The sequence below is a fragment of the Lathamus discolor genome, chromosome 6 (genome assembly GCF_037157495.1).
Source record: "Lathamus discolor isolate bLatDis1 chromosome 6, bLatDis1.hap1, whole genome shotgun sequence".
NCBI classification, from domain to species: Eukaryota; Metazoa; Chordata; class Aves; order Psittaciformes; family Psittacidae; genus Lathamus; species Lathamus discolor.
Genome location: NC_088889.1, coordinates 29,212,019 through 29,237,637, shown reverse-complemented (window position 1 = coordinate 29,237,637; position 25,619 = coordinate 29,212,019).

The window sequence follows — 25,619 nt, the reverse complement described above, 5'->3', positions numbered from 1 at the left end:
ATGTTAGAAAGTCCCTTTTTAATTGAAAACTGATTTTTCAGTTTATTATGGAGTATGCTAAGAAAGTACAACCTCCCCCCTTGTATTACCACCACATACTAGAAGCTGTCAGTGCTGCGAAGGAGAAAACTGCAGCCACATGTCCCAAAGCGCCCAGTGTAGGTGATGTGACCGTCCACATATTCTGTGCCTTAATTATGCATTTGGGGATCTTGCCTTAGGGGAGGTTTCCATTTTTGTTTTTTTGTCAGATACGATCAGTGCTTAATGCATATGCAGACACATATGAGACCACTTCCAGATTTGTGTAGGATACAACTGTAAATTTCTAAGAGAGGGCTGTTTACTTTGGTACTTACGTCTGCTTTAAGCCTTACTTTAGTTACCAAACCTTAGCTTTAGTGATCTATCATCTCCTTATCAAACATGGCAGCGAACCTGAATTGTAAGCTTTCCTACAGAGACATAGAGCAGTGACACATAAATGGATGGGATGGAGTTACAGAAATGTAGGTGGAACCAGAACTGGGACCCACGATATTTATATCACTGAATTAAGGCAGTTCAGCAGTTACAGCCTGAGTCAGATACCTGATTCTATACATGACCATCAATATTTTGTTACCTATGCAAGTGACTTAGCTTCCCTTAGCTGTACATCCATAAAGCTGGGGATACTAGTGTGACCTTGCACACTGCAGTGAGAATAAATGCACAGAAGACAAAAGAATTGTGATAATGGATATTGTTCAAATAAGCTGGATGTATCACGCCTACCAAAATAATACATTGACATTTATAATTCACTTTCTTGAGGGTTTTTTTACATAAAGTGTAGCCTCACAAAATCCTTGCAAGCTGAGTACCATCACCTGCATTTTTACAGTGAGAGAAAGCGAGAGATGGAACAAAACCAACAAGGACTGGATCCAATAAGATGCTGAATGCTCCAACCCTCTTTAAGGAAAACACAAGCACTGGCTACACTGAAGCCAGTGAGGCCTTCCTTTGATTTCAATAACATGCTTAAGGGTTTTGCTGGAAGGGGGCCAGAGCCCTCAGCACCTTGTAGGGCTCTGCACTCCCTGTTGTTGCCCAAAGTCATGCAGCAAAGCAGCGGCAGGGCAGTGGTTTCATGGGAATGTCTCCTCTGGATTCCTGAACAGGATGACCAAGTAATTAAAGATAAGAGCGAAAGTCTGTTCCATGTTTTACACAAAGCCCTGTGCAAGTTGGGAGAAGAATTTGGACAGCTTAGTTACTGCTGCCTAAATACATATTCAGAGCAAAATTCTTTTCTGCATGCACCTGGTTTGCATGAACGCCATGTTTGTGCGTGCAAAGGAGGCATGTGCGTGACTCGAAAGAGGATCCTGAGTAAAAATGGATTTTTTAATTACATATGGCACAGCAGGAGAAAAAGGGCAGCTCTACACATACAGGTGTATATAACATTTTTTAGATCCAAAATCTGATTTAGGACACCGAAATCTGAAAATGACATTGCTGTTTAACTGGAATGAGGCCTTTCAACTTGAGAATGTTGCTTGTCCCTTTCAGCAACACAAAAGAAGTATATTACTCACTCTGCCTATTAAAATAGAGGGGGGAAAATTAATCACTATCAATTCTTTAACATTTCTGCATTGTCCCGCTAAATCCTCCCCCTTTTGGCTGAACCACACCCTTTGGGGAGGCAGAGTACTGTCATAACGCATATGGGGAACACACAGAGCTGGAGAGCACAATATGGGTAGGAGGAGAGCTGACCCTGGGTTCAGCCAGCCCTGGGAGCAGATGACAGCCCCACACAGGCATCCTTTCCTCCAGGGTGCCACAGAGCCACAGAACAGAATTGGGTGCTTGAGGAGGGGCTAAATGTAATGTGGAGGCACTCAGCAGCTTTTCATACATCTTTATCTCTTCTGCCTAAGCTGCAGCACACTGTGCAGATTTATGGGAATTCTTTACATGTTCGCAACTTATAAGTATTAATAACCCGTCCAAGTTGGAAAATAATACACCATTCCTAACTCTATTAACTACAGAAAATCTGGCTTCAGTTAAAATAAGATCCCCTTTAGCAATGCCCAATATACAATAAATATTATATATTAAAAAAAGCCAGGCCGCATCTTATCTGAGGTATGGTAACAGTAATGTTTTTGCCTGAGGCACTGTAAACTTCAGGCTTAAGAAGTCAAAATGACAGGGTGCAGATGATCACTGGAAAGTTATCATTTTTAACCTAAATAGTTACCTTAAAGTCTTTTTTTACCAAATAATGAATACAGACAGGCAAATTCAGCATGCCCACAAATCTACATTGAGTTATTAAAATCATAGATAACTTATTCAAAAGCTGATTTTTAAAAATTTCTGCTTCTGCCACTGATCTGCAAGAAGAAATGGCATTAGCATTTCTGCTACTATCATACAAAACCAGCTCTCAGTTTTCCAAATAAGCAGTTTCATTCAGTGACCACTGGTTTTAAAGCAACTTGCCTTCTAATTTGAGACTAAACCCTTTAGTCCTTACTCTGACAGAACTCTTGTTGCAGTTGGTGAAAGGTCCTTGGCTCAATTAAGGCTTCAAGATTCGTGTTAAGATCTGATATATTTAAATGCCAGATTTACATGTTTTCAGTAGATATTACTTAGGTACTTGAATACCTAGGTCTGTGCCTCACAGAGAAGGTAATCAGCTACTGGAACAAGAGGCTTCCCAAGGAAGTGGTGGAATCATTGTCCCTGGAACTGCTCAAAAACAGTGTAGAAGAGGCCCTCAGTGAAATGGCTTAGTGGTGGTCTTGGCGGTCCAAGGATAATGGTTGGACTTTATGATCTTAAAGGTCTTTTCCAACCTAGTTGATTTTATGATTCTATGATAAATACTATGTCAGTGTGTTCCAGCATCTCAGTATCTTTCAAGATTAAATATCTCAAGATACGTCCTCAGGGTTACTCAGTGAATCTTAAAGTTGGAAATGCTTCAGAACAGCACAGCCTCACTGGAGCTGTAATTGCATGACTTACCACCCTGCTTTAACCTAGCAGAAGAGACTTGCTGTGTACTCTGCCTTAACAGAGGTCACTTGCAAGGTCAGCTGCCAAATCTGTGATATTGCAACCTGCTGGAGAATGCAAATGCCTCAAATTATTTACTGAGAGCAGCCTGCCTCTGGCCTCAGAAGTTCAATTAACCTGATATCCAGTTAGTTTAAAGTTAAAATCAGCCATCATCTCAGGCGCTACTCAGATGCTTTTCACCTATTCCTGTGCCACTCTTACCACATTTTGCCCGTTTCTCTCCCCTTTGACCAGGGAAACCGCAGCACAGTCCCCAAGGATGGTGTTAGGATAGTGGAGCCCCAGGAGCTGTGTCACAGACCACATACAAATCCTTCTTCTAGAAAAGCATTATCCTGCATAGCTGTGCACATGGGCAGGGCTAAGCAGTGACAGACATACCATGACCCAACACTGAGCTCCTGTCCCTCTTCTGGCCCCTCCACTGGCCTCGTCACCTGCGGGAAAAGCTGGATGTAGCCAGTGCCCCTCAGTAACCCAGCACAGGAACACGTTTTGAACCACATGGGGCATTCTGTTGATTTTAAGTGATTACCTTGGGCATGAGACCCTCTCAGTGCCTCAGCCTCATCATCTATGAGACAGGCATGGTGAAATGCAGACATTTCACTATATTGTGTGAGATCCAAAGGTGAAAAAAACCTGCTGGAATCATTGCAGCAGCACACCATGGGGAAAAAAAAAAATTGTGAATTTATCAATTATCACTCTGTCCATAGCTATGATTACTATTTGCTCCATTTCTGACCTCCTCATGGTATTCGTTCATTCAAATTCCTACTTCCTAGCATTATTTTCTGGCTTACTGTTAGTCTGTAGGCCAGATGCCAATTTAAAGAGATCAGGACCAAAATTGCTTAAAATTTGCTTTTGTAGGATGTGGATTAAACTTTTAAGAAAGGAAAAAAACTAGTGATACAATTCACAGCAGCTTGTGAACCCTCCTGCAACTACAGATGTTAAATCCAGAACATCACTTCGGTTACATCTTTGTTAAACACAAAGGTTGCAACACTGGCTGAATCAGTATTGCTTTTCTTTCAGCTGGTTTTGTCTGAGCATAGTAAGTCAGAAAAATATCTCTTTGTCAAACAAGCTTTTTTATTCATTCATCTATTTAACATCTTTGTCCAAGTTACCAGAGTAGCAAGCTTAGAATGACTGAAAATTGAAGTCAATGGAGAAACTGAAAGTTTTCACATGCATACCAGAAAGCAAACTCATGTTCAGAATGAGATTTGTTATCTCACTCTGAACATGACCTCATGAATTTGGCAGCTTTGTTGTCTTCCACCTTTCAGCAGAGTTTGAAGTCTTTGGTGGATCAGTGGCTTAATCTCTAACTTGCTTTTAGTTGTAACAGCAAAGGGGAAACCCCAATCATTTTGCAGGATTTTGCAAGTGTCAAAACATTCATCAGCGTTACAGAGTCTGCAACTGCTGTTGTTTTTATCCAGTTAAAGTCTGTTTCATCAAGTGACCTGTGGTTTTTAAACTACTTGCCTTCTAATTTAACCCTAAACCCTTTGGTCCTTACTCTGACAAAACTCTAGTCACAGTTAGTGGAAGGTCCTTTATTTAATTAAGACTTCAAGATTCAGGTTAAGATCTGATATATTTAAATAAAAGAAACGAAGGGCTAAATAATGGGAATCTGTCAGGGAGGTGGAAGTTCTTATTTTTAGTTCCCATTATAATTTTCATCTATGAAAGAGGTTTGGCCAAACTCACTGCTTTCTGAGCAATAGCAGTCGTGTTAGGGGAAAGATATTGTGAAAACTCTGGAAAATTTGAAAAATACGTTCTTTCATAACAAAGGGCTTGTCTGGCTTTTAATATAATTGACAGAAATTTGTGAAATACATGAAAAACAGAAAAATATGGAGTTTTCATTTATCAGCTGCATGGAAGAGAACTTGAGAAGTTTGGAGTTCTAAGATATCCTGGGCAGTTACAGCAGGTTTTGAAAGTCCTTAAAGGGTTTTTTTCACGTAAGGGGTTTGGACTGGCATTTCCTCCAAACAGCCAAAGCTTCTTTCTCAACCAAATGAAATTTTAAAGAATGTCTTTAATTATAACAGTTATTGTTGTTATAAAAGCTGGACATGTTTCCTGTTAAAAATTGCGGGGGAGTTTACAGTCTTCAGTTTGGGCTCAGTGACTGTACCTGAAGAGTATTTTAGGAGTAGGTCAGAGTTGGTGCCTGCCTGGAACCAAGGCTGGTGCAGCTAGTAGCAGAGAGAGATGTTCTGGCACAGCCCCCGCCTTGATCTCTGTGCTTGGCTCAGTGGTATCCCACATCCAACCCCAGGCTCACCACAAAGCTCAGGGCCCTTCCTGCAAGGTCTCAAGCATCACCTGCTCCCAGGAACATCCATTTTGTAGACAACATGAGTTAAAAATTGCTCCCTTCATCCTTGTCCAGTCTTGTTTTTCCCATTGGAGCACAGAAGTCTGCTGCCTGCGGTAGCTTTCATATTAATTTTAGGGCTCAAACTAATAACACCTAACCCACATACTAGTCCCATTGAACTGGAATTACTGAGCAGATATTAAATCTTTTGAGAAACTGTAGAAAAAGAAAGAGTCATGCTCTTAATTAACACTGGAAACATCCAGGCTCCTTAAACACAGCCATTTTTAGCGATTAACTTGCTATAGATGTAGTTAGCTGATTTAAAGAGTCAGATTTGTTCTGATTAAAGCATTTACTTCAGTGTCAGCAGAAGGAAAATTTACTGCCTCGGGAAAACATAAATGTCAAATGTGTGCTTAGATATACAGAGTACGGTAGACAGAAAGAAGATGATGTCTTCACAGGCCATGTGCTTAAAGGTCGCTTAGGTTAAAGAATACTTTGCTGTTGTTTTAAAGCTGCTATATCTGAAGAGGGAGTTGTGCAGCTGAAGGGAAAATGGCAAGAGGGAATGTACTGTAATGTCCATGGGAAAAGCACCAGCCGCTCAAAAGGAGTGCATATGTGTAAACAATAGCTGAATTTTGCCCAAGACCCATAAAGACAACTTTTATGTAATACTGCTCCATTGCCAGAACAACTGCTTTTCTTCAATGTACATTGGCAGTTTGAGGCTTTTAGACAACAGTAACCATGGGTACTCTTCTTTTAATAGACTTGCAACATCAAAGATCCATTATAGTTGTGTAAAAAGTTGCTACATCCAAACTAATTTTTTATCCAAGGAGAATTCCAGCCTCTAGAAGACTAAGCCAGGAACATTTCACCTGCACAAATACAATGGGAATATTAGAGAGAGATTATTGAAATAAATTAAAACCTACCTCTTCCATACACATATTCCTTTCGGAACTTGGGAGGAGTGCCAGTGTCTAGCATTAGGGATGGAGTGCCATCCTGGACCTTTGAGGGTACCTAGGGCATTAGCACAAGGCCAGCAGAGATGATCGGGGACTCCTACAAGAGATTCATGCCCTTATGGAGTGGTGGCTGGAGGCTACCTGTATTCAGGGACCTGAATGTCTGCTTAAATAACCGTAAGGATGTGAGTTTTTAAAGCAGAAACTAATACATAAGACCATGAAACTCAGGCTGCCCTAGACAGAAATCTGACTGACTCCCAGAGTCTGTGTATTTTGGGGACCAGATCCCATCCTAGGTTTCTACTGGCTGTGATCAGTTTTGAAGCTGCTCACTCAGCACCTCAGAAGCAGTGTTGCAGGATGAGGCCATTAGCCCACATTTACATTGCCTGGTAATGCCATCAAACGTTCTGCTTCTAGTCATTAGCAATCCATCCCTCCTGTCTCTCCCCTCCCTGAGGAAGTGCTCCACAAAGCCTGTCTCATGGATTTCTGTTTTTCCATTATTGTTGTAGTCTCCCCAGTTTATCTTGCTCTTTCATTAAACAGCAAACCGCAGATACGGTTTCAATCTAGCAGCTTGTTTGCAAGAAACTCACCATTCAAAAATAGGAACACATCCTTCGCACGTTCCTAAAAAAAATCATTTAACATGATTCATTGTTTTATTCTTCGCTTGAAGCATGTTTCACTTACACTAGTAATCTTTTACCTTTCACTTATAAACTCAAACACAAGAGCGGTTACAGTTCTCCAAGTCCTTATATACATAAAATATTAAATTATTGCTTTCCAAAGGTCAGTTTCTCTTCTTTCCCTTAATTAGGATTCAAGATTTCTGACAATAAGTTGTCGCAGCAGATGTATAGCTCTTTTATGTTTACTGATTCACATTTCTGCTTTTTCACTTTGCAAAGAGGAAAAAGGAAACAGTTATAAGTGGGATAAGCACACTTTTTTCAAAACAAAATAAGAGGGAGTTCCAAGTATGGGAGAAACAGAAGTAATCAGTGACATGATTCAGTAAGAATTTATGCACAGAGCCCATTACTTTTTCGAAAGTTTATCAGTCTGTCCCCACAAAAGCCATGCTGGAGTGAAGCATCAGGTGTACTGCGCCTTATGTGCCTGGATGTGCAAGTCAGAGTTTCTTATTAATAGAACTCCAGTCATTAAATGGATCTTCTCACATCTAAAATGACTTTATAATATCAATATCTTGAACTTTAAGTCATTTTTTATGTTCTTGCAGGAGTAGACTTCATTTTGTGACTGATAAAGGGTAGGATTTCATCACAAAAATATACCCTAATATCTTAGATAATACCTGAAAGGAAGTAAATCTTGTTTGGAGTAAAAAAGATATGTTAAATCAACCAGCCTGTCTGAGAGGACAAAGATAAACATAGCGAGCAATGCTGTTTCCTGTAACATTATTTTGCAACACCTAAACATAAAAATCTCACGTAACAGGAGCTATGTCCTTTAGGCCACCAACAAGAACCTTTCCAAGGAGCATGGAGAAAATTTATGAATATGTTCTTGTGAAAATTGTCTGTTAAGAAAAAAATAGAATCTGAAAATGGGAAAAAGAGCAAGTGATCCATGTACAAGGCGATACTTTAAGAATTTTTCTTGGTGTGATTCTTCTCTGATTTCATGTGTGTATGTTCCTGATATTCTCTCTGACCTGGCTGTTCTACAGGGGAAAGTAACTTTTTGGTTTGGTTAAGTGCCTGGACCTCAGGTTCTGGGTTGGATGCATGCCTCTGATGGAAACTGTGTGTCCAAGAGCAGATGACTCCATTCCTCCTGTGTCTCAACTAGACATTTGCAGGATACTCGTACTCTCCTGCTGCACCCCTGTGCTTCCCAGCTGGAGCACAGCCCCTTGATTAATGGCCATTGCCACATGTGGGGACAACAGCACCTAGAAAGTGGCACCTGGACCTTGTCAGCAGTTCAAGGCAGTGCAGCACAGAGTATCCAGCCTTGCAGTTGCCAGTACCCTGAAATAGCAAAGCTCTTGCTGATCAGGTGTTTGAGTGCATTTACGTAACACAGCTGCCAGCACTTTGCCTGGGAATCACTGATGCCTTGTTGGGACAGAGCAGCCTTCCCAGGCAGCACAATGGCATTTTGGCCCCCAAGTTTTGAGGTGTCCAGCCCTGCTGGAGATGACCCAGTTGTCTGTAAAACTGTATCAAAGCCATGGCAGTTTACAGCCCAGTGCAAACCAGCCCCGGCTCCAATTTACCTTCATAAATCAGCCAAAACCAGTCCCAGTTCTGATGTGAGTCAGAACCATTAATTCCTAGATACAGGTTTTACATGCTTTAATCCTTCCTCATGATTCAATTCCCTTGGATTCCTTGTCACTCTAACATCTTCTTTCTGAAGTCCCTCCAGTTTATTTAGGTCATTTTTTGTAATATGGTGTCCAGCAGTGCATGTAATTTTGTTTCCCTGTATATTTTTGAAATCCTAGTTCTTAAAGCATGAGGGCTTTATGTGTGCATACATATTCTATCACAGAATCATAGAATAGTAAGGGTTGGAAAGGACCTTAAGATCATCAATTCCAGCCCTGCTGCTATGGGCAGAGATACTTCACACTAAACAATGTCACCCAAGACTCTGTCCAACCTGGCCTTGAATGCCACCAGGGATGGAGCATTCACAGCTTCCTTGGGGAACCCATTCCAGTGCCTCACCACCCTCAGAGTAAAGAACTTATATCATATTATATATAATGTGAATAATTTGCCGTCATATCAGTGATACCAGTTTGGGAGGGAGAGAAATATGAGCAGGATTTGATTTTGAGTCACCAGCTGTTTTTTTCTTTAAGAATATTTCTTTCTTATTGGTGTCCCAGTGAATGACTAAAATGTAAACTAAGTTAAGAGTAGGCAAAACGTTGGGATGATTCATACAAACATAAAATTACATTGGTCCAGATTTTTCTGAAGTCTCTCCAGAGTGGTTAGAGTTTACTACACAGATTTCAGGCTGCTATCACAAAAGTCCGAAACTGAGCTGAACTTCTACAGGCCCATATATCAGCCATCTCAAAGCTGCCAGTACCATTTCTTTTATCAAAATCTACTTGCTGCTAAGCTTGGGCACAAGACTAACAGCAATGGTCTCAGTATAACCTAAGTTTTCAAATATCTGTGCAAACACTTTTACTCCAGGTCAGTGACATTAATAATAGACTTTCAGTTGATTTCAGTGGGAATTGGCCTTTATATACACAGAAGAGAAGTGTATATATCAACAGATATATACTATATACTATACAACCTGTGATAACGAACATACAATGAACCAGAAGAAGTTTGTGCCCCAGTAAGAAAGGTGTGTCAACATGCATAATCTAGATGGAAAGGCTTAAGCAAAGTTATTTCAGAGAGAAAAACTAAACTAAACTAAGTAAAATAAAATAAAATGTATACAGAGAAGTTATACACTAGATGTGAACTTCTAATTCAATTCTGAAGTCTACCACAGTCTTCTTGGGCAACCTGCATAGTCAGTCCACAGATTCTCCACCATAATGGAATTCTTCCTTGCTTCTTCCAAAGGGGAGAACTATAGGACTGAGTCCTTGCTTATTGTGACTCTTTTGATTCTGGTAATGATAATAATTGACTTCAGTGTCTTTGTTTCTGGGATTATTTGTTAGCTTTTTTTGTATGCTTATTTGGACAGAAAACTTTCCAGGAACAGGACATCCTTTTACCAAGTGAGATGATGGCAAAGGCCCCTCACTTGCAGCTCAGTGCCAGCCGGAAGGAAAGGGTTCTTCCTAAGGTGAGGAAAAAAAAAGGGGGGGAAAAGCCTCAGCAGTAAGGGGCATTTTGGTAGTGGAGAACTGGCTGGAAAGCAAACACTGCCCCTGGGCTCCATTCACAGAGTCAAAACTGGTCTCACGCCATCTACCCAGAGCGATCATGCTGTTAATAGCCTGGAGCTGGTACCAGCTGTGCTTTGGATGTACCATGCAGTGAACACTGAACTAAAACCACTGAACAGACCTGTGGGAGTTTGCTTGTGCAGTCCAACACACCTGGAACAAGAGCAACTTGCTAGAAACTTCTTACATGAACCTGGAAAAGGACTTCACAGACTTAAGCATGTGTAGTAAGATAGTAGTATTTCATTTTCCAATTAGCTGAAAAAGGAAAATCCTACACTTTCCCACACCTTGTGAAACAGCACAGCTAAACGCCAATTTTGCACTGTGTACCAGGCTGAAAACCAGAAAACTCTACTCTTCCACTCAACACCCATGACTGTAAGAAGGGATTCATATAACCTCTCTGGCCCAATAAAGTGGTGTATGGAGTAAGCATTGTTGTTTAGGCTGAAAATCTTTGTCTCTATCAGAGACAACAGATGCTGTTAACCTCTGGGAGATCGATCCACAGGTGCTGTGCTAAGTATGGTTTTTGAATGCAGGATTTGAAGGATATAAGCAATTATTTTAAAGGATGCCTCTTTCCTTTGTAAGTTACACAGTTACATACTATTGCAACCCACTCTGAAACTATTAAGCTGAAGGCAAGAAATAGGAAAACATGAAGACTTTCAAATAGCAAGAATTTGCACAGGGAATCAAAGAGGTTTCAAGTTTACTTAGTGCAGATGTTTCTATAATTGAGACACACTAGAAAAATGCATTAATGCACAAATCAGTCTTGCCTACAGTTATCTGAACCATAAAAAATGTCCATAGTCAGAATATAATTCCCTATAAAATCCTATAGGACACTTAAAAAAATAAGATAGGTTCTTTTTTTCCTATTAAACTCTTTAGGATTTTTTCAGTAGGGGAATCCACAGGGAGCACAAACAAACCTAAAGTCTGTTGACCAATTCACCCTATAACCCCTTTTCATACACTCACCCACAGGTATTAAGGACCTGAATTTTAAAGAGGCCAGCTAAGTGCAGCTGGTGACCTGGGAGATTTATTCAGGTCCTGATCTTACTCCCATTTAAACCAGTAAAACTTCCTTTGGAACTGTCTCAAGCTCCTTTTACTACATGTGCCCAGTCAACCTGCAAATTCCTGCATGCAAGGGCAAGAATTGCACCTACACATGTGCTGATAACACAAAATGCGCAACTGTTTCACAGGTGGAGGGAGAATAAGGAGTTTCATTGCCTTTTGACTCCTCAAAACTGTACAGCTTGAAGCATAGACACTATTCAAATGAAAGAAGCTAACCTGGAAAGAAGAATTGAGTCCTCATCTTTCTAAATATGACAGAATCTTCCACTTTTATAGTTCCATATATAGAAACAGAACTGGCATGTTCTTCTAAGGAATAAATTGTTAGCTCCCTATCCAAAACCAGCAGAGACCAGCTGTGCCCTGCTGTAACATCCCCGTGGAAAGCTGTCTTAGCTGAAAGTCTAAATCCCCAGCAGTCATTCCTACCTGCAGGTAGCATAGCTATTTTCTCCCCAGAAATCCCTCAGGCACACAGCCTCCTTCTGTTATAGTAGATTTTAACAAGGCTCTCCTAGCCCCACATTCAGAGATTAATTATCAGTGCTGCCTCCCAAACATACCTGTTTACCCTGTGTTGCTCTTCTAAAACAACAGCAAACACTACTTCCCCCTCTTTTACTCCCCTCCCCCCATCAAGATCATGATTGCCTTGATGGATCAAAATAGTGATACAAACAAGAAAGAAATTGTGTCTCTCCATAATCTTTATCTCAGCCCAACGGGAGGTGGATGGATGAGTATGAATAACAAATTATCTTGCAGTGGATTCCACTAATCAGCCCCAGGGCTGGGCTGGTTTAGCATGAAGCAATTCTTAGCTTTTTGCAGTGCTGGTGTAGGCCTTGGGCAGACGACCCTATCCCCTAATTAAGAACCTGAAACAAATTGAAAACAGCTGTGAATAATTAGACAATTTAAGTGCTGTTAAGAAGGAATAATTTTTGTAGCCATCGTAATAAATCTTATGCTGTCTGAACCCATACACTTTACGTGTACTTTTTTCTGCTAGTGGGTTAGTGCATTACTCATAAAAGAAACAGTATCCCTTTTGTTTTGATTGAGCCTGTTTAATAACAAAAGAGCATATCACTATAAGTGGAAGTGTGATGACAAAGAGAATAGCCTTTACTTTCCTTAATTTTCAGTCGTTGTGGTTCAGATCCTGTGTCAGATTCCTGACATGGGCATTTGGTGGAAGAAAAAAGAATTCTTGATTTGCATTGTAAATAATACCTGAGCCCAAGCTACTTAACATTTTTTAGATTTCTCTGGAAAAATACATGTCAGGAAAATACTTAAAAATGTAACAACTGACCTTTTGCTGTATGTAGCAGATAAGTTCTTGAAGTATTAACTAAGACTTCAGGAAATCTTTTTTTCTCTGAAATTTTCCACCTTTTTTTTTAATCTTCCCACTTGTCTGGAACTCAGTTAAAGTGTTTAACAGAAAGTAATTTACAGAAGGAAAGCTTTCATCATGGACTGCCAAAATATTCAGGGCCTGCTTCAGAAACTCATAACTGGCTTTATTAGAAATCAGCTCTGTGAACACCTAAACACATATTTCAGTTTTATGTTATGTGTAACTTTTCTGAAGTCAATGTATTTGCTCACACACTTCAGCCCTTGTAGAATCCAGCGTTTGCTTGGATAATGGCATTACTTGCAAACAGGATATGGAATGAACTTCATTATTTAGAAGTATTTTTTGGCTTTATTACTATCTTAAAATAACCTGCATTCCCCTGTCATATTGATGGGTTTACATAGAAGAGAATCATAGAACAGTTAGGGTTGGAAAGGACCATAAGATCATCTAATTCCAACCCCCCTGCCATAGGCAGGGACACCTCACACTAAACCATGCCACTAAAGGCTTTGTCTAACCTGGCCTTGAACACTGCCAGGGATGGAGCATTCACAACTTCCCTGGGCAACCCATTCCATTGCCTCACCAACCTAACAGCAAAGAACTTCTTCCTTATATCCAATCTAAACTTCCCCTGCTTAAGTTTTAACCCATTACCCCTTGTCCTATCACTACAGTCCCTAATGAATACTCAATCCCCAGCATTGCTATAGCCCCCCTTCAGATACTGGAAGGCTGCTACTGAGGTCTCCGAGCAGCCTCCTCTTCTCCAGGCTGAACAGACCCAACTTTCTCAACCTATCTTCCTACAGGAGGTGCTCCAGTCCCCTGAGCATCCTCGTGGCCCTCCTCTGATCTTGTTCCAACAGTTCCATGTCCTTTTTATGTTGAGGACACCAGAACTGCACACAATACTCCAAGTGAGGTCTCACAAGAGCAGAGTAGAGGGGCAGGATCACCTCCTTCGACCTGTTGGTCACACTCCTTTTGATGCAGCCCAGGATACGGTTGGCTTTCTGGGCTGCGAGCACACACTGCCAGCTCATGTTAATTTTCTCATCGACCAACACCCCCAAGTCCTCCATCGGGCTGCTCTGAATCTCTTGTCTGCCCAACCTGGTCCCTAGCTTCCCTGACAACATCCCTGCATTCTTCCCAGGTCGCCTGTCCTTGCTTCCACCTTTTATAAGACTCTTTTTTCTTTCTAAGTTTCCTCAGCAGCTCCTTATCCATCCAAGGAGGTCTCCTGGCCCTCCTGCCGCACTTCCTTCTAGTTGGGATGCAGCACTCCTGAGCTTGCAATAGGTGATCCTTGAATATCAACCAACATTCTCAGCCCCCCCTGCCCTCCAGGGCTATATCCCATGGAACCTTACTAAGCAGGTTCCTGAAGAGGCCAAAGTCTGCTCTCTTGAAGCCCAGGGCAGTGAGCTTGCTGCACGCTATTCTCACTGTCCTGGGGATCTCGAATTCGACCACCTCATGATCGCTACAACCAAGGCTGCCCTGGAGCATCACATTTCCAACAAGCTCTTCCCTGTTGGTGAACAGGAGGTCAAGCATGGCACCTCTCCTTGTCTCCATGGCTCCTCTATTACTTGCAGAAGGAAGCTGTCTTCCACACAATCGAGGAACTTCCTGGATTGCTTGTGCCGGGCTGTACCGTCCCTCCAACAGATATCAGGGTGGTTGAAGTCCCCTATGAGAACAAGGGCCTGAGAGTGTGAGGCTGCTCCTATCTGTCTGTAGAGTGCTTTATCCACAGATCCTCTCAATCAGGTGGTCTGTAACAGATCACAGAATTATATACATAATTGAATTTTGTATCACATAATTCAAGCTGGACACGGATTCTGAACACACATTTTTTAGAGGATTCATGAGATGCTGCTTTGTTTTAGTTCCATTTCCAAAGAAATTAAAACAGAGCTTTCCACAGCAGTGTTCACAGTATTTTCGACCCAGGTATCAGAAATGCAGTTTTGAGAAAATACCTTACGTGAAGTACCTGTTTCTGCACTCCAGTAGTGTTGATTTAAGTACAAAAATGGAAGCAAAGCATTGTGCAAGCCTCGAAAAATTAACCTTCTGAGCATGGTCAAAGCAGTGAAAAGGGTTGCAATCTATCTTTTCTCTAGCTCATAAAGTGACAGGCAGTTCAGCTCGTGTTATACGCTTTTCTGCTCTAAGTCCTATGGCACCTCTCATCATTCTGCATCTGCCTGCAGATGAGATCTGTGGCCGTTGCTCTTGTACATGAAGCTCTTCCCATCTCAGCAGTGTTTAGTCATGGCCCTGCTGGCCATTTCTTCGAGTCCTAACTACCCTTTGCACAGTTTAGCCCCAAAGTACCTGCTGTGTATGACCTCGTCAGGATGTTGCTACGTGTTGCTACTTCTTTCCAAGCCTTTCATGACTGTACTTCTGCCTTACATTGGCATTCAGGTATTCTGCACATGGAATCAGTGGCCCCTCTGGGTATGAGGAGCTGAGATTTAGATTTCAGATGTTAGATGATGTTAGATGACGTAGCAGCCTGAAGACTACATATAGTAATTAAGAGTCAGCTTTGCACCAAAATGTATTTCAGAAGTTGTGGAAAAGCTAAGATGTCACATAAGCAAGGCTACAGTTCTTTGTTATGCTTTCTGTGCAGAACCATTGCAAATATTTCCATCACTGAAGTCACTTACAACATTCCAATTACTTTAGAAAAAAAGAGAAATAATGTTTTAAGTCCTAATGGTACTTTAAAAAATAGTAGCAGTATGCATACACTATCTTTACTCTTCCACCCTTCATTTTTCATTCATCTACTTTCAAGTCTGTGTATGGATTTCTGTTTTTGAGAATAAAGATGGAATGTCTTCCCCAGAAAAGAAGTACACTGATGATGAGGAGGGACTTGATATGTTGATGTTCCCTCATGAAGCAAGAGCAGAGGAAATGTCAGCAGAGACATAGCTACGTATCCATACATACTTCTCTTCCCTCTCCATCAGACTGGTGTCCTCTTTAGAGGACTAGTGTCTAATGAAGATCCCCACGGATTTTCTAATTTTGGCCTAGGATACAGTAAGAGTTTATTGTGGTCAAAAGAATAATTTGATGTTTCAATGATACATCCTTTGTCAATGAGCTTAGGCACAAGTAATCAGTCACATACATGCTCAGGGTGCACCATTAGCCCCAGGGACATCTTCTGGGTGAGTCAATGCAAGTCCTTGGGGGCCAACAGACAGATACAGAAAACATCAGCTTCTTTGGTTCTTGTTAGTCTTGATGGAGGTGCAGTAGGGGAAGGAGTGGTTTTGGCAACCAAAGGAAACCCCTGTGTGTCTGCCCACCAGCAGCCACCTCTGGCCCTCAGCTTCCCATTCCATAAAATGGGCCTAATAGCTCCTTACCCTGTACATGGCTGCAGGGTTTAATCAGCGAAGGTTTATAAGGTGCTTTAGGAGCTTTGACTGCAAGTTGCTGCAGACTTGCTAACTACATTATTTCAAAATAAAATAAACACATTTTATACAATTGAAAGGAAAAGGGAAAAAAAAAAAAAAATTCCACCACTCCTTCCTCCCCTCCAAATCCGCTTCTCAGGATTTCTCCAGCATGCGTTACACTGCACTCCATACTCAAGGTTTCACAAATAGACATAGCTGGTTGGCCAAGAGGTTTTTTTTTATCCTGGTGTTTATAATTCCAATTGGTGTAAAATTTCCTGATGGTTAACACATCCCGTTACAGACACTTTTGAATGAATGAGTCATTCCCAAATAATTGACTAGCTTTGTAATTTGGGAAGTAAAAATCACATTTATGAGTCCCTGGGGGAGGGCCTATAATGTTGTGCATAAAAAGTAGATAAATCATAAAACCTGATTTTTTTTTTCTTTTGTAAAAGCTTCCATTAGCCTTTGTGTGCACATTAAAGCAGTGCCCTCTAAATGTGTGCAGCTGCTTTAAATCACTGGTGCACTTTAAAATCAAGTCTTTTTATATTGTGATGTTAAAATTACATGTTGGTTACTGTAATTCTGTCTTGGTTTTTGTGGGACATCCTTGGATCAAATCTGCTTCTGGAAAGACCTTTCGCTTTATATTAAGTTTTCTAATCCCTGCAAGCAGAAGTCTAGGCACTTGGCAGCCAGTGTAAATGGTATTTATCAGGTAAACAAGAGAGACAAACAAAACAAACCAGTCAATGCCAGTGCAATTAGAACCCCGTCCTCACTTACTAAATGCATGCATTTTAGATTGAGGTTTCAAATAAATGCGCGATGTGATTCTAATGGGATTTGACGAGGATATTTGGTGGCTGCAAGGCAAATCTATTATTATCTACAGAATATCTACTTACAAATCTACCCCTCCAAGAGGTGTTACTGAAACTGAATAACATTTAAACTCCTGAATGAAATGGCCACTTGCCTTGCCTTTGTAGTCTACCTTTATAGTATACCATATACCTTTATGATACTAAGGTCTTTTCCCACATTTTCAGAGTACTGTAAATTAGTTTAGTATGCTTGAAAGAACCTGTAATTGTAACTGCTCTTGTTGACACATCAGCTTGATGCCACACAGAGCACGACTGGGACCATATCCCTTGGTTTTGCAGCTACAGTGCATTTCAAGTGCTTGACAGGTCCAGCGCTAAGATGTTCTGAATTAGATTTGAATTACAACCGCTAAATGCCCTTGTCAAAGTTTGTTATGCCTGAAACTAGCCATATACATTTAACTGACTATTCCTATGGAAGATATACAGCTTAAACAAAGACATACTCCAAAGTTTCATACAGAATTGTCAAAATATAATTGAGTTAAAAAAACAACTAAAGCATAAGAAGAGCAATCTTTACTGCCTTTTCCCCCTTTTTGCCTTCTTTGAAATAAATCCAAAGGACAATTTAGTGGAATTTTAGTATGAAATAAAAAGGACGCATGCACTTCCCACAGACATTTAAGTCTATACAAATACCAGATTCATCCATACATTGATCCTAGTGTCATGAAAGGCCATAGCAAAACTTTAGGATCTTGCCCTGTGAAAAAAGTTTCATGTCACATTGCTGGCACTGGAGAGCATCTGGTGCTTCAGGAATACAACGAACTACAGCTAATACATTTATGAGAATCAGGATCAGGCCTTGAATTCTGGAGAACCCTAAATTTGTGCTTCATCAAATAAGGGAAGCATAATATTATACATGCACACATGTATGCAAGCATATACCTCTATGCCCATATGTAATATGTAATGCACATATGCAGTGTTTATACAGTTTAGCCACACATGATAGAAGCATCCTTCTAACTTGCAGATGTATCCATGATCACGTACTGGTTGTACAAGGCCATAATCATACATTCTTAGGCTAGAAAATAGCAACCAGAGAGCCCAAAACAGATTTAGACGGTGTTTGTCTATCGGTGTGTGCCATGGAGATCACAGTAACTCAGCGGGGCTACATTGTGCTGCTCCTTGCTAAACCCTGGGCTCCTGACACTGGCTGCTTGATTGCTGGAATGGTTTGCTGATACTGTCTGGGTTAGAAAAGAAAGTGCTGGTTGTAAGCACTGTTATGTGCAAAGGAGCTGGCCCAAAGCTGAGAGCTGAGTGTCTCCTGCAGGCTAGCTAGCAAACTTAAACCCTCGCTGAAGAAGCAAGACAGATTTGCATAACCTAAACCCATAGAAGCTCAGGCAGCACAGAAAGGGAGAAGCAGACTATCACAGTCACTGAGGATAAGACAAACACAGGCACACTTGTGTACATGACATACCATCATGGGCTCCACTTCCTTCCAAATTCTCCTCCATGACTGAAACAAAATATCTTGGGCATATAGTTGTTGCTTCGCATCAGATTTCCTAGCTGAATATGAAAGTTAACATGACCTTTGAAGTTTTTTAGACTGGAGGGCAGGTGTACACTACAATGAGCTCCCAGGTTTGCATTCACTGGCTGACCTAACTGGAGACATAACCCTGGTGACCTCACTTACCACCTCTCCCTCTCTTAAAATGGCAACTGCAAGCACAGATTTTAGAGGGCGATTGTTGGTATTCCCTAATGTGGAGCCAGCACATGGAAGAGGTATATATTCAGAAGGATCCCATGTCCTTCCACACACAGTGGATATGGATGTAGACTCAGTTGTTTCTAAAATAAAGTTAAAGGTCCTTCCTCTGTGTGCCTTGGCTTGTAGATTGCAGTTTCTTTGGGAAAGAGACTACTCCGCCCTGGGAAGAGCATGTAACACCCAGCACAATGGCATGCCATTTCATCTAGGACCTCTAGAAGGTACTGTAAGACAAAGAGAGAATAATTCTGCCTTGCAGATGGACAAGGACTAGACAAAGACCAGGGCAGCTACAGCAGGGCTGTGTTTCTCTCTCCAATGGTGCGGCAGTGCAAACAGATGGGGAGCACACAACTAAGATTTCTCCCATCTGAAGGTGCCCTAGGCATTACCTCAAAAGATGAATTCTCCAAAAGCAACAACAACAAAAAAGATTTCTAACCCCATTCCAAGAGCAAAATGTGGCCTGAACTGGTCAAAACCTGCTGACAGCCTTAAGCAGCATGAGAAACCTGTTTCATGATGGCAGTTGGTTATTTTAAAACTGAGCTGAAAGATTAATGGTGAGATTTTCAGAAAATGTACGCGTCCAATGACAGGAACTGACAATTTGCTCATGCAATTTCCCATCGCTATGAGTGCAATAGGGAGAAACGGGTGGGCAAAATGGCACACAGCCATTCTGTGTATGAAGTTTTTCTGGAAACCTTAGCCCTAAAAAGGCAATAAGCAAATAACCAGAGTGTTTAAACGAAAGGCAGAAAGACTTAGGCTGAGAGATACATTGATATTCTTTGTTAATTTTTTTATTCAATTAAGAGGCACATGATGATTATTTTTAGCAGTGTCCCCCTGATACAATTCAGATGTAAATCACATTTCTGTAGTCAGCTGCTGCTGTTTAAGCAGAAATATTTTGACACTATAATTATAGGGTTGAAACTATGCTTTACATTAGTGTATAAAACACTCATTAAATTAAAATTCTTCCATGAAATCATGAAAATAAACAGTCTGTCTGAACTAGCATCAACAAATTCACAGGCTGCTTCTGCGTTTTCTCAGAGCTGGCCTTCAAGTGACTGTATTACAAGGCCCTTATTTAACCGTGAAGTGTTAAAGGTTCACATTCCTTTGAAGGTCCCATTCTGCTTATTTTTAAAATTATTGCTTTAATTGTTTTTACAACTTGTAAGATTTTAAAGCTATTAAGCCTCAAAGTTGTGGGGAAAATTAAAATGGTGATTATTATAACTTGCGTAAGTCTGTGAGGTGGCAGTGGCACTGCATTTTTTTTTCAAGGTTGGATTAAATGAAAGGGATCCATGGCACTACATGGGGCACGTCACATTGGTCTATTATAGCTGAGAAGCAGGATATACAATGTATACACAGTGTCTTGTGGGACAGAAAAGGATCCAAAAGCTCAGGGTAGTAGTGGTGTTAGGAGATCCTTCTTGCCCTCTCCCTTGCTCCCCACTATCTTCCTGCCTTTTGCCCACCTTCCATCCATCATGGACCTGACAGTCCTGCAGACAACAGGTTCAACTGTCTGTGCCCTAGAGGAGACAAAGTTTTCATCAGGATGTGACAGAACAAGGCAATTTCAGTGAGGTCCAAGGGAAGGAAAAGGGGCATGTGTCTTAGCCCTGCCCTGCTAACACACTGATTCATTTGTTAGGTCTGTTTTCATTTACTCCACTCCCCAAGGAAAGAAGCTGCTCCTCATCAGACTTCCAGGTATCCCAAACTGAGGTCACTGTCCATAGAAAGAGGCAGTCTCCTCTGCCTCTCAGAGGTCTCATTAGAGGGACCCATTGATGGGCAATAGCATCAGCCTTGGTTCTTTCACCACCTACCATGGGCTAGATCAGAGCTTGCTGGCTGGGACTGTGGTGGAGACCTCTGAGCCTCACCTTCCACCCCCTGGGCATGTTAGCAAACCTGCGTACGTTGGCACACTAATCCCTCTAAGCCTTGATTGGGGTTTGTTTGTTTTCTCTTCATGTGTACAGTATCACTGATCTTTAACAACGCACTGAGTAAGCTGTGGCTGTGCTGCTCTTGGGAGCAAAGAGTACAGGATCTTCAAGATGCAGATGATGTAATCGTAGTGGTCTGAAACATTTTTCCTCCATCTATATTCCATTGAAATCCACAATTATGGTTGACTTTTCTTTGATTGAAGATACTCCAGAAAGATGGACTGCAATGGTAATTGCACCGTTTTATCTTAAGATACGAATCTGAGACTGATCACTCTGGTCTTATGCAATTACAGTCAACATGTTATTTTCTCTATTTGTGCATGAAACATATATACAATGGTGGTTGCTGCAATGTATATTTAGCCTTAACTTGTCAGAAACATCAGCTAGAGAATATTCAAACCCTTCAACCATTTTATTAATCAGGATTATGCACAAGAAGGTCGGTTTCACAGTGTAAGATTTAGTACACATTGTAATTCAATAGGAAAGATTTTTTTTAATGCTATAGTTGTTTTCCTTTCAGCAGCCACATGGATTATTTTTTTGTCTAGCATTACTGGTATTATGGTTGCCGCTTCTCTCCCACAGGATGACATTTTCCACACTGGATAGCAATAACCTTATTTTCAGAGCCTAGACACTATAGTCCAGTAAATTCAATGTAAGTTTTCCTTCAGGTCAAAAGGAAGAAAAATATTTTATCACTAGAAAATATTATTTTTTTATTCTATCTTCATATTATCATGAAACCTGTGGGGGATGTTCAATGTGGTTTTAAGAAATCCATTAATAATGGAGTATAAGTTACCCTTCTATTTTTTGTTCCAGCTCATTCCACAAAATAATTTTAGTTCTCAAAATAGATAATCAGCAATTTTTTTTTTCACTTAATATGTTCATTCAGATGAATTATTGTAGTCCTTGATCACTTGATTTTCAGGTCTTACGCAGAATCTCATGAGAATTTTTTCTGTTTTTTAAGAATTTTATACAGAAATCTCAGTTGTTGAAACAGGAAAGAAAGGCCAGACTAGAACTTTCCATTGATACCCTCTAGTATCTGCTCAGCACTCACTTTTCCTGAAAACACCACTGTTAGAAAAGTTGCTCTCTACAATATTCACAGAAGACAAACACAGCTGAATGGAACTCAGGACATGACTTAACAAAAATACTGTTCAAGAAATTATTTGCTGGGACTATCTCTTATTAAAGATGCGACATATATGAAATGTAATTCAGCGACAAGTAAGCGGTAACATTAGCATAACAGTGAGTGTAAACTCTGAGGACAGAGTGACTTAAAACAGTACCTAGTGATGGCAACATAAACAGACATTAGTAAGCAAACACTTGCAATGACCAATGCCCAAATAAATCAGATTACTCGGCAGTATATATGTTTATACAAATAGTCATTCTGGTTAATTAAGGCACTTCAGATATGAACCATACATATAAGAACCACACGACCTCCCACCCATGGCGGAGGATTTAACCGCCTAGTCCTCCTTCTGGCAGAGCTTCTGGAACATTTTTGGGTAATGCAAGAGAAGGCCACTAGCAGGACTCCATAGCCTTCATTTCCCATCAGCCATTCTGCCTTCCCATTTCCCTCAGTGCTGGAGCAGCTCTGGGGATACTCAGGACACAAAACTGCTCATGGTTGAAGGACACCAGTCACTGACCACCAGAACTAAATACCCAGCCCCACATATTTTAAGAAAGGCAATTTGACATGCATTCTGCATTCATTTTCAGCTACCTCCAATTATCTTCACCTCCCTCAGGAACAACTCAATTTCTCCTACCGTGTGGTAGGCTGGTCCATTTGTGGCTGCTTATTTATGCAATGATGATGGAGACATCCGAATTCCTCAGTGTAAAAGATCAACAGCTGACACAACCGTGATTACAGACTTCATCTTCTTGCCCATACCTGCCTCACCTATGGAAGTCCAGAAGCTTTTGGCTTCCTCTACTTCCCCACAGCCAGACATAGTGCACTAGCATAGTCCAAACCTTCAGGAAATATCAGAGCTTCCCCTACCTTCTGCACATTCTTCCACCATTCCTTATATTCTCCAGGAAAAAGCTTTCTCTCCCCTACCTTTCATATACAAGAGTTGAAAGAGTAAAATGAGGACTAAGTCCCCCTCCTTGTTACTGTCCTAAATGGTGATTCCTTCTATGAAGCGGCTCATGCACCAGGGTCACCACCATCAGCTGACTTTACTGGTGGTCAGCTCAAGACACACACAGCTGAAGTAGGCAGGATGAGGAGCTATGACAAATGAACTGCTCATATTCTCAGTAAAAAAGCTTTCTGTAGAGAATGGAGTTTTACCTTTTTAAAGTTCAGGAAGCTGCAGCCTAAGTCCTCCAGAGGCACAGCCTCCATCCCCAGCCAGAAGGGCTTGGTAGGAGGTAGAAATGGAAGTGGACAAACAGACAGACAGTCTTTGGAAAATATGAACATATGACACCCCTCTCCCCCCCCACCATGGTAACAAAGACTGTCAATGAGACACCAGTTCACTGGCAGTCAGTTATGCAAATGGTAGCAGATTTCAGTTTAACACTCACATTTTTCCTGAAAACCAGAGGACTTGCTCCAAGGTAGCTTGAAGGCCAAATTCCTATGCAAGACCTCTGCCTTAGTGAAGTGTGAGGGGTTTCTGCAACACCAAGTGGAGAGCAAAGCTTCAGTCAGAGATGCAGTGTTTTGCTGCTTTTCTTGTCTCTTGATTACCAACTGTGAGACAGAAATTAACAACTCGAATGTTGGCTAACACACTCTTAAGTGCCGCTGTGTGCCCAAGGGGTCTGGGACGTGTTGAGCTAGGTGACTGCTAGCTGGTGGTATGGAAGGTGCTAGACACTTGCCCCATCCTGAATGTGAGCAGTGAATCCTCCTGGCCAGCACCTGCAAAGGGGCATCTGGATGCCCTTGTGCCAGCAGGAATCCAGCATTAGGGTGTTAACAGCTGCTGTTATCTCAGCTGTCTGTCTGATGACAAGGTTGCAGCATTTACCCTCAGACTGGCAGAGAAAAACTTAGGTGGAAACACTATTTGGCCGTGCCAGCAGCTAGAGCCCCTTCTTTCCACCCCTCCACCTCCCTCCCCCTCTCTCTCACATCCCCAGGCACACTTGCAGGCTCCCATTGCTTTATTGCTTCCAGGGAGAGAACATTACTTGGTCTTTGCACAGATCAATCTCTGCCCCTTACATCTCTCTTTTTTCTCATCCGCAACTCCTGAATATATTAGCAGTACTAAATAAGAAGCACTTCAAACGGTTTTGAAGCTTCCTCTGGCAAAACCATAAAATCTGCACTGGTAAAATATACATATATTTCTGTCCCAGATTCTCAATCTGTTTCCTTTAAATCCAATAAAATTTATATCACACGGCTTAAGGGCAGAGGGCTTCATACAATTGAAACTGATTCAGTAAATGCAAAACATGAAAACAAAGTATTGGTATTTGATATTCCTATATTTCAATATTGCTTTGATATTCCACTATGAAACTTAAACTGGATTGGGGTTTTATGCATTCTTCCCCCCCGCCTCTTTTATTTTCCCCACTTTGCCCTTTGAATTTTGTCTCTTTAATCACTGGACCATGGATCAGAAATACTTGCAACTTGTTTGTGGAAGGCCAGAGTCTAAAGCAGCAGCTTGTTTAGAGAGTTGTTTCACCATCTGTTCTCTCTTTTTCTATTAGAGGGCTGGTCTTCTGTAGAGATTCATTTTATGGTGCTCTCACCCACTCTGTGGTACATCATCTTGTTTCATTCACATGGGCACACAATCGCTCATTTATCTTTCTTTTTGTACACAATACCTATTTGTACAATGATACACTAACAGCATACATACCCCAACAGGCAATGTTCTCCACTGACTTTCACCAATTCCACATGTAACTCATTGAAGCCAGGGTAGGATTTTTCTAAAATTGTATAAAAAAGCTGGTGGCTGAAGGGGGCTGTTATGATCATCTAGTTATGATCATTTGTTATGATCATCGGACTTTTGAAATAACAAAGGCCATAAAATAACAAAGGCCAAGAAGGAATTCCTGAACCAAAACAATACCTTCTGGTTGAGCTGAAGAGGTTTAAAACTTTGGGTGATCTACTAAAGCCTTGAAGAAGCTGCAGTGGGTTTGGAACTAGGTGACCTATGAAGGTCGCTTCCGACCCAAACTGTTCTATGATTCTACAAGTTGTTCCAGCAGTCAGAGGTAACTGGCCACTTTTTGTGAAGAAAATATCACTGCCTTCTGAAGTTTACATTTTCAGCCACTGATTTTTATTCCCGTTGCACTGATAAAATTGAGACCTATCTGATGACCAAAATCTTCTCACCATAAGGAACTTTTGATACACAGGTGGACACCAGAGCAGAAAGCTTGCATTCAGGCCAGCCCTTTTGGCAGCAGTGAGCTGCTGGAGTTGTTCCTCTGTCACCTACAACCGTGCACCAGTTTCTGGCACATTTCTTTAAATTTTTGCTATGAAGCAGGTTTTGAAGACCTTATCAGCCCATACATTTCTGAACATTTCTCAGTCATCATTCTCCGACAGACTCGTAGGAAGTGGTGTTGCAAAGTACCCAGTGCTGTGTTGAGGAAGCTTTTTCAGAATCAAGGATGAATTCGTACCTGTATCACAGTAACACATGAGCTCTGCTGTCTGAAAGTAAGCA